A 16832-nucleotide genomic window follows, 5' to 3' on the forward strand; every position below is an offset into this window, starting at 1 on the left:
TCATCGTCAGTTGACCTTGGAGTATCCCCACCTGGTCTTCAGCTATGTCTGTACGGGTCATCTCGTTGTAGAGACTCTTCCCCATGTCCACCATGTTCTGCTCCAGAGCTTGAAACTGAACATCCTCCATGTGCGGATCCTCGCCTAGGATCTCTGGTCCCACGGCATTCCCGCCAACAACTCGTCTTCCGAAGCTACGGAAAACAGAGTCCGAAGGCAGTTCATCATGGTACGCCTCGCACACACGAGCTATATCATGTTGCATGGTGAACTGGAGTCCCAACATGAAGTCGGGGTAGCGCACGGAGTAGGTGATGTCGGGCGTCAGTGGAACAACAATCCGTCCTTTGATCTCCATGTCGATCTCCCAGCGGCGTGCACCTCCCTGGGATCCCACCGGCTCAGCACGTCCTCGGAAACAGGGTGCTGCCAGGTGCAGTGTCGTGCACAAAGTAGCAAGCTGTCTCCCAAACGGGATGTCGTCGTCAACTGTCGGGTAATGGACGTGTGTGAAAGGTGGCTCATCTCCGAAATTTGGTGGACCATTCATCTACAAGATTTATGGTGGGGGAAAAGAATTAGTCACATGATCAAGTAGGTGGATGCATAAAGGTAATGATGACAATATAAGGTGTATGTTATGCAAACATGACGTATGGTTGTATTAGTGGAAAGCATGATATTGTAGTATGAGGTGTAAATAAATGCATATAAAATCTGTAGATGCAAGTGGATGAAATAAAATACAAGTAGTACATATGCATTGGACCTTGGTATGATTGTAAGTGTATAATGAATATGCATGTATCTCAATATGCAAATTTAGAGTGGTATGAAATGCATAAAACAATCCTATGGTCTCTTTTGGTCTAATCCATGCTAGGGTCACGTTCCTACAGGCAACACAATGCTCTGATACCATCTGAAGCGACCTCCCCCGTACACGGGTTCGATCTCTATGCTTTAGTGCTAGTCCCTGGATCGACTCACTAGCACACACAGTTTCAAGATATAATATCATAGAACAAAGGTCTAAATATTACAACGTATCATCCAAAATTTAAAGATACTTACAACTCGCATAACCTCACGGGTTAGCTGGAACTAAAACAACTGTTTAGCAGCGGAAAACGGAAGATACAAGGGCACATCAACACCACGGTGAGAGCGTGTTGGAATGTAAGCCCGTAACCCAAACATGCAGAACGTACATCTTACTCGTTGTCGGAGGTTCCTGCATCATTAAACGATGGAGCCACTAGGGTCAATACATTGATTGTATTGGCAAGATTCACTAGGAGTTATACTAGAGCCTACCAAATATATGCATAATGTGGCAAAGTGGGGTTCAGGCTATTTGCATAAAAGCTTAGTTATTGAATCCTATCTTTTATTCAAATAGAATTTTATCAGTATTGGACACGGGGTAGACACACCCATGCTCCTATTATCCTAGAGCACATTGATGTGGATTCATCAAGTGCCCCTGCCCTGTTCAACCATTCATTTTATTTAACAAGTTAGAATGAGTGATACTTTCCTTACAGCTCCACATCTAGTCGCTCAAATTGTCCGTTGCCGGGGACATGGCTAAGTACTTAGTTTTGACGCTCTCGAGAGTTTGTACACATTCCCCACAAGAAACCGACGTGTTAATCCCTTGCTGTCCTCAGGGTAGAATAGCAACGGCATCGATTACGAGATTTTCAGAGGTAATTCCCTAAACCACGAGAGAATCACGCTCCCCCTACACGGCTACCTCAGTACAATTCTTCGCGTGCGAGCGGCAGGGGCGGAGCGCGCGGGGCGGCGCGACGGCGGGGGCGGGCAGCGCGGGGTGCTCGGGGCGCAGCCAAGCGGCACGGGCGCGGGCGGCGCGCGGGTGCGGGCGGAGCCCGGCAGCGGCCGGCATTGGGGAAGACGGCGGCGCGGCGACCGGCGGCGCCCAAACACGAATCTGAGCGCGTCACAGCGTTCGCGCTGGAGAGAGGAGGAAGGAGATGGGGTCGGCGCGGGCGGAAGCTCACCGGAACGACGGCAAAACACGAAGAACGGCGACGTCCGTGAAGAACTTCGGCGAGAAATTAAATCTTAACCGATGCGAAATTGGACGTGGGGTTTGGGAGAAGTGGAGGAGAAAAGTGAGGGCTTCGGGGTGACGCGGAAGGATTTGGAGAAAACGGCCCGAGCGCGGAGAAATCGGAGGTGGAGTCGTGGGCAGTTCGCGGGCGTGCGTGGCCGGATTTCTCGGACGGAGGTTGAAGATGACGCGTGGGTCCCACCGGTCAGTGAGAGCGGGCCGGCCGGTTCGGGCGGGGCCGGTCCGGTTCGGTTCGGTCCGGTCCGGTTTGACCGGTTTTTCTTTTTCTTTTATCTATTTTCTGTTTTTGAACCTCAAAATTGATTCGAAGCTCCAAATCACTCCAAATAAAATGCAACAAAATTTGTAAAATCATATTTTCATATGATCTAACTTTTGGAACAATAATTTTCTCAAAATAAAATATTTAAAAATACATTTGCCTATAAAATGGCCTTTAGGGCCCTTAGGCTATCGAAACAAATTATTTTTCAAAATACTTTCAAAAGCCAATTTATGGGATAGCTTTATATATGCATTAAATCCTTTTTTACCACAATACCCTCATGGGTTAAAATGCAAATACCCAAGAGCAAGATCAAAGCCCAAAATCAAATAAAAGCATTTTTGCAAAAAGGTTTTCTGGGCAAACTTTAGGGTTTTGAAAGTGATCAGATGCAAGGGTGACATGATGCTTATGATATGCAATGCATATGAAGAGTTTTGAAAATTGGGATGTTACACAGCGAGTCCAGGGCTTCCTGGTGCTCAACACGCTGAGCCTCCAGTCGTCGGTAGAGCTTCTCCTCGGGGACGACCGGCACGGTGGCCTCGTCCGGGTCTTCCCGGGCGAGGCGTGTCTCCTCCCGCAGCCGGGAGAGTTCCTACCGCTCCTTCTCCACGGCGAATTGCACCTCGCCGAGCTGACTCTTCACGATCTCGTGGTGCTCCTTCACCTGGTTGAAGGAGTTGATGAAGGCTTGCTGCTGGTCCTTGACGGCGTCAAGGAGCAGGTGCCCCCTGTCGAAAATGCTCGGGTCCCAAGTGATGGGATTCCAAACCACCCCGGCGAGGGTACCGAGGTCCGTGCTGGAGGTGGCGGCCGACGGCGACGAAGCGCCTGCTGCCACTGTCTGGCCGAGCAGGGGGTCATCCGCTTGCAGCGGAGCGTCCTGTTGCTCCTCCACTACAGCCTCCCCGGCACCCACGCCTGAGGGTTGTGGGGCTGGTGGGGTTGCCGCGCCCCTAGCAGGGGCCGCCTCCTACTTGTTGGCCAAAGAGTCCATGCCGGCGGCCTCTGTGGCCGCTGGCGCATCGCCAAGCGTCGCTTCGGGGGCGGCGGTGGTTGCCTCCACTGGTGCGGCCGGCGCGGTGGAGCTTGGCGCGGGGGCTACCTCCGGTTCCTCTACTGTCCCCGCGACTTCGACGACGGGGTCAAGGTCGATCACCGCAGCGCCGGCTCCCGGCACGGGCGCGGTCAGGCCTGCAACAGAAGGAAGGGTTAAGATCCGAAGGGCTAGCCAAGTTACCCGGAGGCGGACACAGGAGGCTCTGGACGAGTACCTTGCGGGGCCGCCGGGCTTGCGGGAGGAGTTTCCTCCTCCTCCGTTCCGGCCGCCGTTGCCAGGACGCATGTTGTGGGCTGGACATCGCCTGCGGATAGAGAGGACAATGCGGTTGCGGATCAGCTAGCAAAGGGGATGTAAGTAAAAGAGCGGGTTAAGATGCGGTACCTGTTGCCGGTGCCACCTCCACGGGGCCGGGTCGGCGATAGGTGCAGCAGCGGCGCCACTGGCCCCCGCGTCGGCCGGGTCGGTGCTGCTGCCGGCCTGCGTGCGCGCCTTCTTGCTCGGCGCGGCAGGTGGCGAATCAGCTCTCCTACTCTTGCCGGCGCTAGCCGGCGAGCCGTCCTTCGGGGGGTTGAGCTGGAGCTTGAAGCCCCGGAAGAGCCCCTGCGCAGGCGGGGCCGTGGGCGCCCGTGGGGTCGCCGCCGCCCGGGGCGTCGGGGGAGCCATCGAGGGAGTGGCCGTGGCACTGGTGGCCACCGCGGGGGCGGGCGCCACCGTGCTGCTGGCGGCCACCGCGGGGGTGTTCGCCGCCGCGCTGTCGGGGGCCGCGGCTGGGGCGGGCGCCGCCGCGGCTCTGGGGGCCGCCGCGAAGGAGGTCCCTGTGGCGGCGTCGGCGGCCGCCGTGAAAGGGGTCGCCACCATGGCGCCGGCGGCCATGGCGGAGGTGGTCGTCACTGCTGCAGGCGCCCTTGGTCTGCGTACGATCAGGGCCGTGTCATCCTCCTCTTCCTCTTCCTCGTCCTCGTCGTCCACGGGGAAGAATACCCGGGTCGCGGTAGGCTAGCTGTGAGACCCCGAGACTGAATTTATGTAATTTAGCCCAAATGCTAACTCACACATAAATCAAGCCCCAGTGCCTCTGTACGATGAACACTTCACAACATACACGCGATGTGTTCACCGCAGGTTGGAAAAAAAATGATATCATTACATCACTTCTAAGACACAAGATTAAGTCAAGCTCATACAAGGAGCGAAATACCAAATTATTACAACTCAGGGACACATGTCCACAATCATCATTACACCAGCGGAAGCAAATTAGGCCCGAGTACGGACAAGTTACAATTGTTGCCTAACAGGCTGAAACTGAAAGGAGAGCCCGCCACAAGTTCATAGAACCCTGCTCTGGAATCTTCTGGCTAAACGTCGAAGCTGTCGTCGTCAAACTCCACGTAGTAACCACTCACCTGTTCCTTCAGAAACTCTGGAAAAACAACGTTGCAAAGCAACTGAGTACAAAGTACTCGCAAGACTTACGAGAGATCTAAACTAGATATGCAACAAGTCTACTAAGTGAGGTTATGCAGCAGCAAAAATATGTGGAGAGACACACAAATGACATCGTCTAAGTAGAGGATGAGAAGCGTCTACTAAGTGAGGTGATCTTCTAATAACTAACACCAAACAAACACAACCTCTTATCACCCCCTCAACCCCTTGTGAGGAAATGATCCAAAGGCACTCACACTTAAGCAGTTTTAAGCATATCCATGATTAAGGCTAATTACTACTCAAGTTAAAGAGATGAAGTTAATTAACTTAATTGAGTTCTCTATGATCAAGTAATGACCAACCAAGTCGTCCATAACCGTGAACAGGACTTTCCGAAAGATTTAATACCCATACACATTCGTCCAACCATTAACGCCACTAGTATGGAACACACGCATAAGCATGTGCCGGCAGGATTGAGCGACACGACGTTTACAAACGCAACAACTAATCGAAGGGACCACCCAACTGAATCTAATCCGAAATGAGAGCCCGGCCGAAGCGTCGTACGGACTCAAGAGTTGCGTGGACAGCTGGTAGTGGTTCAGTGTCCGCAAAAGGACCACTCCAGACTAGTGCCACAATGCTATATGTATGCAAAGTACCAACAAACCACCAAACACAACACCAGTGTATATGCGATATGCCAAATGGAACGCCCGAACTATGTGGCCCCTTGAAGAGCTATGAAACGAGTACTAAGCCGAGGGGGAACCCATATTTTCTCCCACGAGCGGTTAGCACGAAGTTTCTTGGGTCAGCGAAAACGAGAACTCAGTCCTTAGGTAGGCGCCAATGGAATAAAAAACCAATGCGTTAGCACGGTCTCCCATCGTTGCCTTGTGCAGGTAAATAACATGTCACGGATTAATAATTGCATTTAAATATAGAAAGTAGCATGTGGATGTAGCAATTGTGTAACCCCAAGTAAGGACACTAGACTAGCAATCTAAGCAAACTTCTAATGACCAACTAGGGCAATAACAAACATGTGACATGGTAATAGGATAAGCAACAAGACAACAGGCATTTGAGTAGAGCTGACTAAAGCTATGCAATTCTAGAGGCATCGTGACAAGAACCGAGAACATAACTTAATGCAAGAATGAGAGAGAGGCATTGGGTATAAACAACATGTTTAATGAATGGCTGCTTGCCCGGATCCTCGGTCGCTGGGCACCGAGAGAGGGGATCCGAAGAAGTGTGAGAACCCGGATCGTCGGCAGAGTAAGTCGGAGTTGCTAACGATAAGATCCAAACACACAAGGTAGGTAGGAATAAGCATACATAGAGTGCAATGCGCAATCAAGGATGCATGGCATGTGATAGAATGATGCATTCAATTTAAACAAGAGTCCTAAGCATTGAGTGAAAAAGATTATCCATTAGATGGTAAGATGGATGGTAACAGTGGTTACACTTTGCTCAAATATATTAAACAGTAACATGGTCATAAATTACAGGTTCCAAAGAATAGTTCACATTTTTACCGAAGGTTCAAATTCATTACCAATTTTAAACTAGGAGCTACACAAGTTCTTATGTTTGAATTTCAAATCTGGGACAGATTTGAAATTTGAAACCTCAAAGTATAAATCTAATTTTAAAGTTAAATTCCTTGCATTTTTCTGATTCCAAAACATATATGGTTTTCCCAATTTGGATATAGCATGCAATTACTAGGAATTAAACAAGATTTGAAACATTTCTGTAATTTAAAAACCAATCCAAAAAGGAAAACCAAAACATACACGGTCAGGTCCTAGTCGTCCTAGGCGTCAATGTAGGCGATCTCGCTTCGATTCCTTGCACCAACGCGTAGAGGAAGAAGAGGCGCACTCGGTGACGCGGTCAGCTTGTCGCGGTTCGGCCGGAGGTGACGGCACGACATGGCGGCGTCCACGGCCCGGGAGAAATGGCAATGGCGGCACCGCAAAAGGAGGGAGAGGAAACCCTAGCTAGGGTTTGTCTGGCGCTGGGGAAGGGAGGAGGTACGGCGTCGCTTAAGTAGGGGCACGGAGCTATCCCTGTCGCTGTCGACATCGACGTGGCGCGGGGGCTCCACCGGTCGGGAGAACGAAAAGCAGAGGAGGAAGACAGGCTCGTGAGAGCGTACTTCACGGAATACGCCTTCAACGCGGGGAAGCGCAAAGCGGGCGGCACGCGGTGGAGTTGGGCCGTGGCCTGCACTGCTGGGCTGTGCGGCTGGCGCGCGCGAAGCTGGGCCGAGGCAGCTGCTGGGCCGACTCGGCCGAAAGGTAAGCAGGTAGGTTTTTCTTTTCTTTTTCCTTTTCCCTTTTTCTGTTTTCTATTTTGCAAATAGTTTTTGGATTCAAATTTCAAATACCATTTTGAAAAGCTGAGAAGTAGGAGAAATCAAATATGGCACTAATATTTGTAAATATTCAAATGGGGTTAAAGGTTTTAAAACAAAACCCATTTGAATGACATTGGTAAAATAGAGGAAAAGGAATTCAAACTCAAAGAAGGAAGATTCATATTTGAATCTTCTAGCAAATTCAAACAACAAGATTTCAAACCACAAGTTAAAATGTAATTTTCACATTTATGTGAAACAAAGAAGTGATGACATGGCGTGGATGCAATTGTAAAATGTTATGCAACAAGAAATAAATTACTAACAGGTCCACACAAAGGGCTTAAAAGTAAATGTTGCTCTTGGGCTGTTACAATTTTCCCCCACTAAAAGGAATCACGTCCCGAGATTCTCAGGGATCCGCAAGAAAGGTAGGATAGTCCTTGCGCAACTGATCTTCACCTTCCCATGTTGCTTCTTTGTCAGAGTGATGAGACCAAAAGATCTTGTAGAATTTATGAGTTTTGTTGCGAGTGCGACGTTCTTTCACATCGAGAACGCGAACTAGACACTCCTTGTAAGTGAGATCTTCGCGGAGCTCGATGGTCTCATGGTCGACTGCATGACCAGGATCCTTGAAACAACGTTTGAGTTGGGAAACATGGAACACAGGATGGACCTTGGTGAGATTCGGAGGAAGCTCGAGGCGATAGGCTACCTCGCCTTGCCTTGCGATCACCTTGAAGGGGCCAATGTAATGAGGGGCAAGCTTGCCTTTCACATTGAAACGATGTGTACCTCGCATCGGAGTGACACGAAGATACGCCTGATCACCGGGAGCATACACCACCTCTTGGTGTTTGTTATCATAGTAGCTCTTTTGACGGGATTGAGCTGCTAACAGATTTTTCCGAATGATACGGCATTGATCCTCAGCTTCTTGAATCAAATCTGGCCCGAAGAGTTGGCGTTCACCTGCCTCGGTCTAGTTTAAGGGAGTGCGACATTTGCGACCATAGAGGAAAGTGAATGGTGCCATGCCCAGACTTGCTTGATAGCTGTTGTTGTAAGAGAACTAAGCAAACAGCAGAGATTCCTCCCATTTCATACCAAAGGATATGACACAAGCTCGAAGCATGTCTTCAAGGACCTGATTTACCCTTTCAACTTGACCACTAGTCTGAGGATGAAAAGCGGTGCTGAAAAGGAGATTTGTGCCCATTGCCTTCTGAAAGCTTTCCCAAAATCTGGATGTAAAGATACTTCCATGATCGGAGCTTATTTCAACTGGGACACCATCGAGAGAGACAATTCTAGAAGTGTACAATTCGGCCAATTGACTAGCTGAGATTGTTTCTTTGATAGGCAAGAAATGAGCGACTTTAGAAAATCGGTCAATCACCACAAAGATTGCATCATTGCCCTTGCGAGATTGTGGAAACCCAGTGATGAAGTCCATTTATATCTTCTCCCACTTCCATGTTGGAATACTCAAAGGTTGAAGAAGACCAGCAGGCTTCTGATGCTCTGCCTTAACACGGCGACATACATCACATTCTGACACATATCTAGCAATGTGGTCTTTCATTCTAGTCCACCAATAGCTCTTTCTAATGTCTTGATACATCTTGGTAGAACCGGGATGGATAGCAAGAGGTGTGTCATGGGCTTCTTTGAGAATAGACTCTCTTATATCTTAATTATTAGGAACAACCATGCGATCATCAAAGAACACAGTTCCTTTGTCATCAAGTGAGAATCTCTTAGCTTTGGGATCTTTAGCTTTTATCTGATTAGAAACCTTCTTGACCGAATCATCAAGGAGCTGAGCTTTACGAATTCTGTCTTCCAAGGATGAAACAGAAGTGACGACCAGATTTGCAAGATAACCTTTCGGAACAAGCTCGAGGTTAAGATTCTTGAAGTCCTCACAAAGATCAGGAGATAAATCCGTGACTGTGAGAGAGTTACAATCAGATTTGCGATTAAGGGCATCGGCCATAACATTAGCTTTGCCTGGAGTGTAATTAATCGACAGATTGTATTATGAGATCAATTCCATCCATCGTCGCTGTCTGAGATTGAGATCACGCTGGGTGAAGATGTACTTGAGGCTCTTATGATCTGTAAAGATCTCACAAGGTACACCAGCAAGATAATGCCGCCATTGTTTGATTGCAAAAACAACTGCAGCGAGTTTAAGATCATGCGTGGGATAGTTGAGTTCATTTGGACGAAGTTGGCGAGACGCATATGCCATAACTTTCCCATCTTGGAAAAGGACAGCGCCTAGACCTTGGCGAGATGCATCGCAATAGATTTGGAAAGGTTGTGTAGTATCTAGAGGAACCAAAATTGGATGTGTAGTGAGTTTTTCCTTCAAAAGTTTGAAGCCCTCTTCGCACTGAGAGGTCCAAACAAACTTCTTGTCTTTCTTGAGAAGGTCGGTCAAAGGCTTGGCAATTTTGGAGAAATTGGGGACGAAACGTCGGCAATAACTTGCCAAACCAAGGAAACTTCGGATTTGCTTTGCACTCTTGGGTTGAGACCACCCGACAATATCCTGAATTCGTTCCAGATTAACAGCAATTCCCTTTGCTGAGATGACGTGACCAAGATAATTGACTTGTGGAAGCCAGAACTCGCACTTGGAGAACTTAGCATAGAGTCGATTTTCGCGAAGTTTGGAAAGGATGAGACGAAGATGTTCTTCATGTTCTTCCTCAGATTTAGAATAGACAAGAATGTCAGTAGACCACAACGAACTTGTCCAGATATTCCATGAAAATAGAATTCATCAGACGAGAGAAGGTAGCTGGAGCATTGGTGAGGCCAAAAGACATGACAGTGTACTCGTAAAGACCATAACGAGTTATGAAAGTGGTCTTTGGAATGTCCTCCTTCCGGATTTTGATTTGATGATACCCTAAACGTAGATCGAGTTTTGAGAAAACTGCGGCTCCGGCTAGTTGGTCAAACAGATCGTTGATTCTAGGAAGTGGGTATTTGTTCTTGATTGTATGTTGATTAAGAGGACGGTAATCAACACACAGACGTTCGGTTTTGTCCTTCTTCTGCACAAACAGAGTGGGACAACCCCAAGGAGAGGAGCTTGACGGATGTATCCTTCCTTCTCCAAGTCTTCAAGTTGTCTTTTGAGTTCCGCCAACTCTGGTGGAGACATCTTGTAGGGACGCCTATGAACAGGAGCAGTTCCTGGTTCGAGTTCGATCACAAACTCAACCGCTCTGTCGGGAGGCATGCCTGGTAAGTCTTCAGGAAAAACATCTGGGAATTCGCAAACCACCTTAACAGATTCCAAAGTTGGAAGTGGCTTTGCGTCTAGAGAGTAGAGCTGGGTGTTTGTGGCCTTAGAAGAGTGGAAAGTGAATATCTGGCCAGTGGAGTGTGTTAGAATGACAGAATTAGCAGCACAGTCTATCAAAGCTTGATGAGGTTTAAGCCAATCCATCCCTAGAATGACATCAATGTCAGAGGGATCGAGGACCAGGAGGTTGGCGAAGAAGAGAAGATTGCCGATTTGGATTCGGTGCCCCGACTTATCCTAGTTGTCCTAGACTGGGATCCAGGGGTTTGGATTAGAACAGGGGTAAGCAAGGTGTCTTGTTGCAAGTCAATTGCTTGTGCAAAAGAGTGTGAAACAAAAGAATGCGATGCTCCAGTGTCAAATAATACTTTAGCAAGAACAGAATTAACATGCAAATTACCGATGACAACGTCGGTAGCTTCCTCTGCTTGCTCAGCATTGACATGATTGACATGGCACGGTTGGCATTAGACTTGTTGTTGTCATAAGACCTTTGCTGATTACCCTGAGCTGGAACCATCGCCTGGCTTGAAGGAGGGCGAGGTGCTGCCTGAATCTGATTCAGAGGGCAGTGAGTCGCAATGTGGCCTGTCTGTTTGCACTTGTAACAGACTCTAGTGTCACTGTTCTGATTCTGAGGTCTTTGCTGCCCATTGTAGCTCTTGAGAGAGACAGCCTGGGAGGGTGGGCGGGAACCTTGACCACCTTTCCTTTGACCATATGCTGGATGGACAGTTGCGTTGTTGGGAACCCACAACCTCCGTTTTTGAGAACCAGCATTGTTGTTGCCTGAGGAAGAAGACCCAGTATCACGAGAGTGTTTGCAAGAATCCTCAAACTGTGCACGGCCATGTTTAGCTTGCAGAGCAGTATTGACCAAGCCCTCAAAAGAATTGCATCTGATGAGATTGAGAGCATACTTGAGTGACGGACTCAGACCCTTGTGAAACCTTTCTTGTTTCTTTAAGTCAGTAGAGATCTCATCGCCAGCATAGCGAGCAAGACAGTTGAAATCCTTGCAGTATTCAAGAACAGAACTCTTGCCCTGAGTCAGACTACAGAATTCGTCACGCTTTCTGTCCATGAGACTAGCTGGGAAGTGGTGCTTTAGGAAAGCGTCCTGGAAGTCAAACCAAGTGATGACTTCATCAGTGCTTGGAGGCTTGGAAATTCTCCCACCATGCGGCTGCTTCACCTCGGAGGAGGTAGGTCGCAAAAGGAACCTTGTCCTCATTTGCCACACGAACCGTGCAAAGAGCGCGGACCATCTCACAAAGCCAGTCATCAGCATCAAGTGGTTCTGAAGGTAGAGAGAAAGTCCTTGGATTGAGAGCAAGGAATTCCTTGATGGAAACCCTGCCATTAGCTCCATTGTTTGCATTGTTGCCCTGATTGTTTTGCTGGTCATTCATACGCTCAAGGATTTGTTCCATCTGAAGCAGTATGTTGCCCAACTCAGGTGGAGGAGGAGGATCACGACGAACAGGTGCCATCCTGTTTGCACAATAGTTTACACAACAGTTGAAACATAATGCATGACGTAAAGCCTCAAAGACAGGATTAAAGGATAACATGAAGTCTGAGATATCACATAGTGCCATCCAAAGATTTAGTGATTACAATCATCCAAAGCAAAGAAAGATTACACTACTCATCTTGCCATTCACAACGCACAGGAAGTGTGGCATTAGATGGAACTACGGATACAAGAGACCTATCCTGACAAAGTTGTCAAAACCTCGGCAGTAGCTGCGGAGAGTATGGAAACACGTACGCATCTGCCTTCTGTTCCCCGTATAGGAACTGACGCGGAAGGTACGTACTCTCGAACACTCTTGGTGGGCCACGTGCTGGAGTAAACCCATCCACTGGAAACGCATGGAGCATCTCAGGAGCAGGAGGTCTCGGAGGATAGCGAACTTCATTCTCGTACATTCCTGCATCAACCACGGCGGAGAGGTGACCAAGTTCTATGCACAGCTGCTTGCGGTAGTGGTCGATCTCAGCGCGCATGTTCGCCATCATGTGCTCCTGGCTTGACACGAAGTTGCAGAAATCGTAGCTGTCATTCGGAACCTTCTCATCGGGCAAGCCTGGAAGTGTGAAGAACTTGTTCTCGCACGTGATGAAGCCCCTTGGGATATGCTTGAATGGTCCTTTGTCCAGCCTTTCGTACTTACTGCGGAGTAGGGTCACGCACATGTACGCCACCTGTTGGATTGCGAACTCGATGGTATGCCCAGTTCCCACTGCTTTGTTCACCGGAAACTTTTCTGATGGCACGTCTTGGTGGAGGCGGACAAAGGCACGGTAGTACTCCTGGTTGAAGTCACGGCAATCCTCGAATACCGTGTACTCCAGCTGGTATCAGAAACCGATTTGCCTCATGATCTCACGGAGCACCTCAGGGAAACCTTGGGTTTTCTCACAGTTGGACATCAAGACCACCTATGGATGAGGAGGAGTGTAGAGCGACATCTGAAAGAAATTGATTGCAGGATTAGAACTTTGAAAGAACTAGCTTTATCTATGCACTATAGATATGAGCTAAAAAAGAAGGAATGGTCTTTTTCTGACAACGAAAACCACAACAGGACTTGAATGCCACCAACTAAAAGGAACTACGGAAAAAAAACCCGAGATACCTAGTTTACAAACTGAGGAAAAGAGGGAATTTTCCAAAACAAGAAGGGTGGGTTGGTGGGAAAAGAAGAAAAAAAATCAGTCTACTCTTCCATTTTTCGAATAGTTTAGAGATGAAAATAGTTACTAGACTCAACTTCGACTATTTCTAACCAGGGAGAAACCTAAGGGCAGCAAGGCTCTGATACCAAATTGTGAGACCCCGATACTGAATTTATGTAATTTAGCCCAAATGCTAACTCACACATAAATCAAGCCCCAGTGCCTCCCTACGATGAACACTTCACAACATACACGCAATGTGTTCACCGCAGGTTGGAACAAAAATGATATCATTACATCACTTCTAAGACACAGGATTAAGTCAAGCTCATACAAGGAGCGAAATACCAAATTATTACAACTCACGGACACATGTCCACAATCATCATTACACCAGCGGAAGCAAATTAGGCCCGAGACGGACAAGTTACAATTATTGCCTAAGAGGCTGAAACTGAAAGGAGAGCCCGCCAGAAGTTCACAGAACCCTGCTCTAGAATCTTCTGGCTAAACGTCGAAGCTGTCGTCATCAAACTCCACGTAGTAACCACTCACCTGTTCCTCCAGAAACTCTGGAGAAAACAACGTTGCAAAGCAACTGAGTACAAAGTACTCGCAAGACTTACGGGAGATCTAAACTAGATATGCAACAAGTCTCAAAGGATGGATAATATGATGGGGTTATGCAGCAGCAAAAATATCTAGAGAGACACACTAATGACATCGTCTAAGTAGAGGATGAGAAGCGTCTACTAAGTGAGGTGATCTTCTAGTAACTAACAACAAACAAACACAACCTCTTATCACCCCTCAACCCCTTGTGAGGAAATGATCCAAAGGCACTCACACTTAAGCAGTTTTAAGCATATCCATGATTAAGGCTAATTACTACTCAAGTTTAAGAGATGAAGTTAATTAATTTAATTGAGTTCTCTATGATCAAGTAATGACCAACCAAGTCGTCCATAACCGTGGACACGGCTTTCCGAAAGATTTATCCCTGCAGTATGTGCCAATTTACCCGTACGCGTTCGTCCAACCTTTGACGCCACTAGCATGGAACACACGCATAAGCATGTGCCGGCAGGATTGAGCGACACGACGTTTCCAAGCCCCACAACTAATCCAGGGGACCACCGAACTGAGTCTTATCTGAAACGAGAGCCCGACCGAAGCGTCGTACGGACTCAAGAGTTGCGTGGACAGCTGGTAGTGGTTCAGTGTCCGCAGAATGACCACTCCAGACTAGTGCCGCAATCCTATATGTATGCAAAGTACCAACAAACCACCAAACACAACACCAGTGTATATGCGATATGCCAAATGGAACGTCCGAACTATGTGGCCCCTCGAAGAGCTATGAAACGAGTACTAAGCCGAGGGGGAACCCATATATTCTCCCACGAGCGGTTAGCGCGAAGTGTCTTGGGTCGGCGAAAAAGAGAACTTAGTCCTTAGGTCGGTGCCAATGGAACAAAACACCAATACGTTAGCACGGCGTCCCATGGTTGCCTTGTGCAGGTAAATAACATGTCACCGATTAATAGTTGCATTTAAATACAGAAAGTAGCATGTGGATGTAGCAATTGTGTAACCCCAAGTAAGGACACTAGACTAGCAATCTAAGCAAACTTTTAATGACCAACTAGGGCAATAACAAACATGTGACATGGTAATAGGATAAGGAACAAGACAACTGGCATTTGAGTAGAGCTGACTAAAGCTATGCAATTCTAGAGGCATCGTGACAAGAACCGAGAATCTAAATTAATGCAAGAATGAGAGAGAGGCATTGGGTATAAACAACATGTTCAAGGAATGGTTGGTTGCCTGGATCCTCGGTCGCTGAGCACCGAGAGAGGTGATCCGAAGAAGTGTGGGAACCCGGATCGTCGGCAGAGTAAGTCAGAGTTGCAAACGATAAGATCCAAACACACAAGGTACATAAAGTGCAATGCGCAATCAAGGATGCATGGCATGTGATAGAATGATGCATTCGATTTAAACAAGAGTCCTAAGCATTGAGTGAAAAACATTATCCATTAGATGGTAAGATGGATGGTAACAGTGGTTACACTTTGCTCAAATATATTAAACAGTAACATGGTCATAAATTACAGGTTCCAAAGAATAGTTCACATTTTTACCGAAGGTTCAAATTCATTACCAATTTTAAACTAGGGGTTACACAAGTTCTTATGTTTGAATTTCAAATCTGGGACAGATTTGAAATTTGAAACCTCAAAGTATAAATCTAATTGTACAGTTAAATTCCTTGCATTTTTCTGATTCCAAAACATATATGGTTTGCCTAATTTGGATATAGCATGCAATTACTAGGAATTAAACAAGAATTGAAACATTTCTGTAATTTAAAAACCAATCCAAAAAGGAAAACCAAAACATACACGGTCAGGTCCTAGCCATGGTGACTGACGTGTGGACCCGGGCTCGCTGACGTGGCGCCGACGTGGCACAGGCGCGTGGACTCGTTCCACCGGGCGCAGCGGTGCACCAGGTCGCTAACAGGTGGGTCCGTCGGGCCCACGTGTCAGTGGCAGGTGAAATCCCAAAAATGGGGTTTTTATTCCGCGTGAGGGGGAATCGAACCCGCGTCGGCCAGATCCAACGCTGAGGAAACAAGCCGAACTCGGATCTCAACATAACAAGGGTGTGCGCCCTTTTGAACCAACTCAAGCTTGTTGCTTGCGGGCGCGCGCGGCGGCCACGGCAAGGCATGAACGCCGGCGACCAAAGCTAGCGGCGGAGGGTTAGCAAACGCGGAAACGAAAGCGGCGCGCGGAGTTAAACTAGGTGGCACGAAGGCCACCACACAACCCTTAGCCAGCTCGACGACGCGGCGACGAGCAGTAGCTCACCGGCGGCAAGCCGGAGCGCGCGGGCGGTGCTATGACGCTACGGTGCGCGAAAGAAGGCGCGGAAAGAGGCGGGAGAGTGAGGAGCTCACCCCGGTAGCGTGAGAGGAAGCTGACGAGGTTTGCACGAACGTGCTCGCCGAAATTTCGTCGGAGACGGGCGGCGGCCGGAGAGGAAGAAGTCGTGCTAGGCGTCGATGTAGGCAACAGCGCGACGCGGCGGCGTCCACGGCCCGGGAGAAATGGCGACGGAAACCCTAGCTAGGGTTTTCCTAGCGATGGGGAAGGGAGGAGGCGCAGCGGAGCTCTCCCTATCGCTGTCGACGTCGACGTGGAGCGGGGGCTCCACTGGTCGGGAGGACGAAAAGCACAGGAGGAAGACGGGCTCGTGAGAGAACGCGTACTTCACGGAACACGCCTTCAACGCAGGGAAGCGCAAAGCGAGCGGCGCGCGGGGGAGTTGGGCCGCAACCTGCGCCGCGGGGCTGCGCGGCTGGCGCATGCGAAGCTGGGCCGGCACGGTCGAAAGGTAAGCAGGTAGGTTTTTATTTTATTTTCCCTTTTCCTTTTTTCTGTTTTCTATTTTGCAAATAGTTTTTGGATTCAAATTTCAAATACCATCTTGAAAAGGTGAGAAGTAGGAGAAATCAAATATGGCACTACTATTTGTAAATATTCAAATGGTGTTAAAAGTTTTAAAACA

The sequence above is a fragment of the Brachypodium distachyon genome, chromosome 5, assembly GCF_000005505.3.
Source record: "Brachypodium distachyon strain Bd21 chromosome 5, Brachypodium_distachyon_v3.0, whole genome shotgun sequence".
Lineage (NCBI taxonomy): Eukaryota > Viridiplantae > Streptophyta > Magnoliopsida > Poales > Poaceae > Brachypodium > Brachypodium distachyon.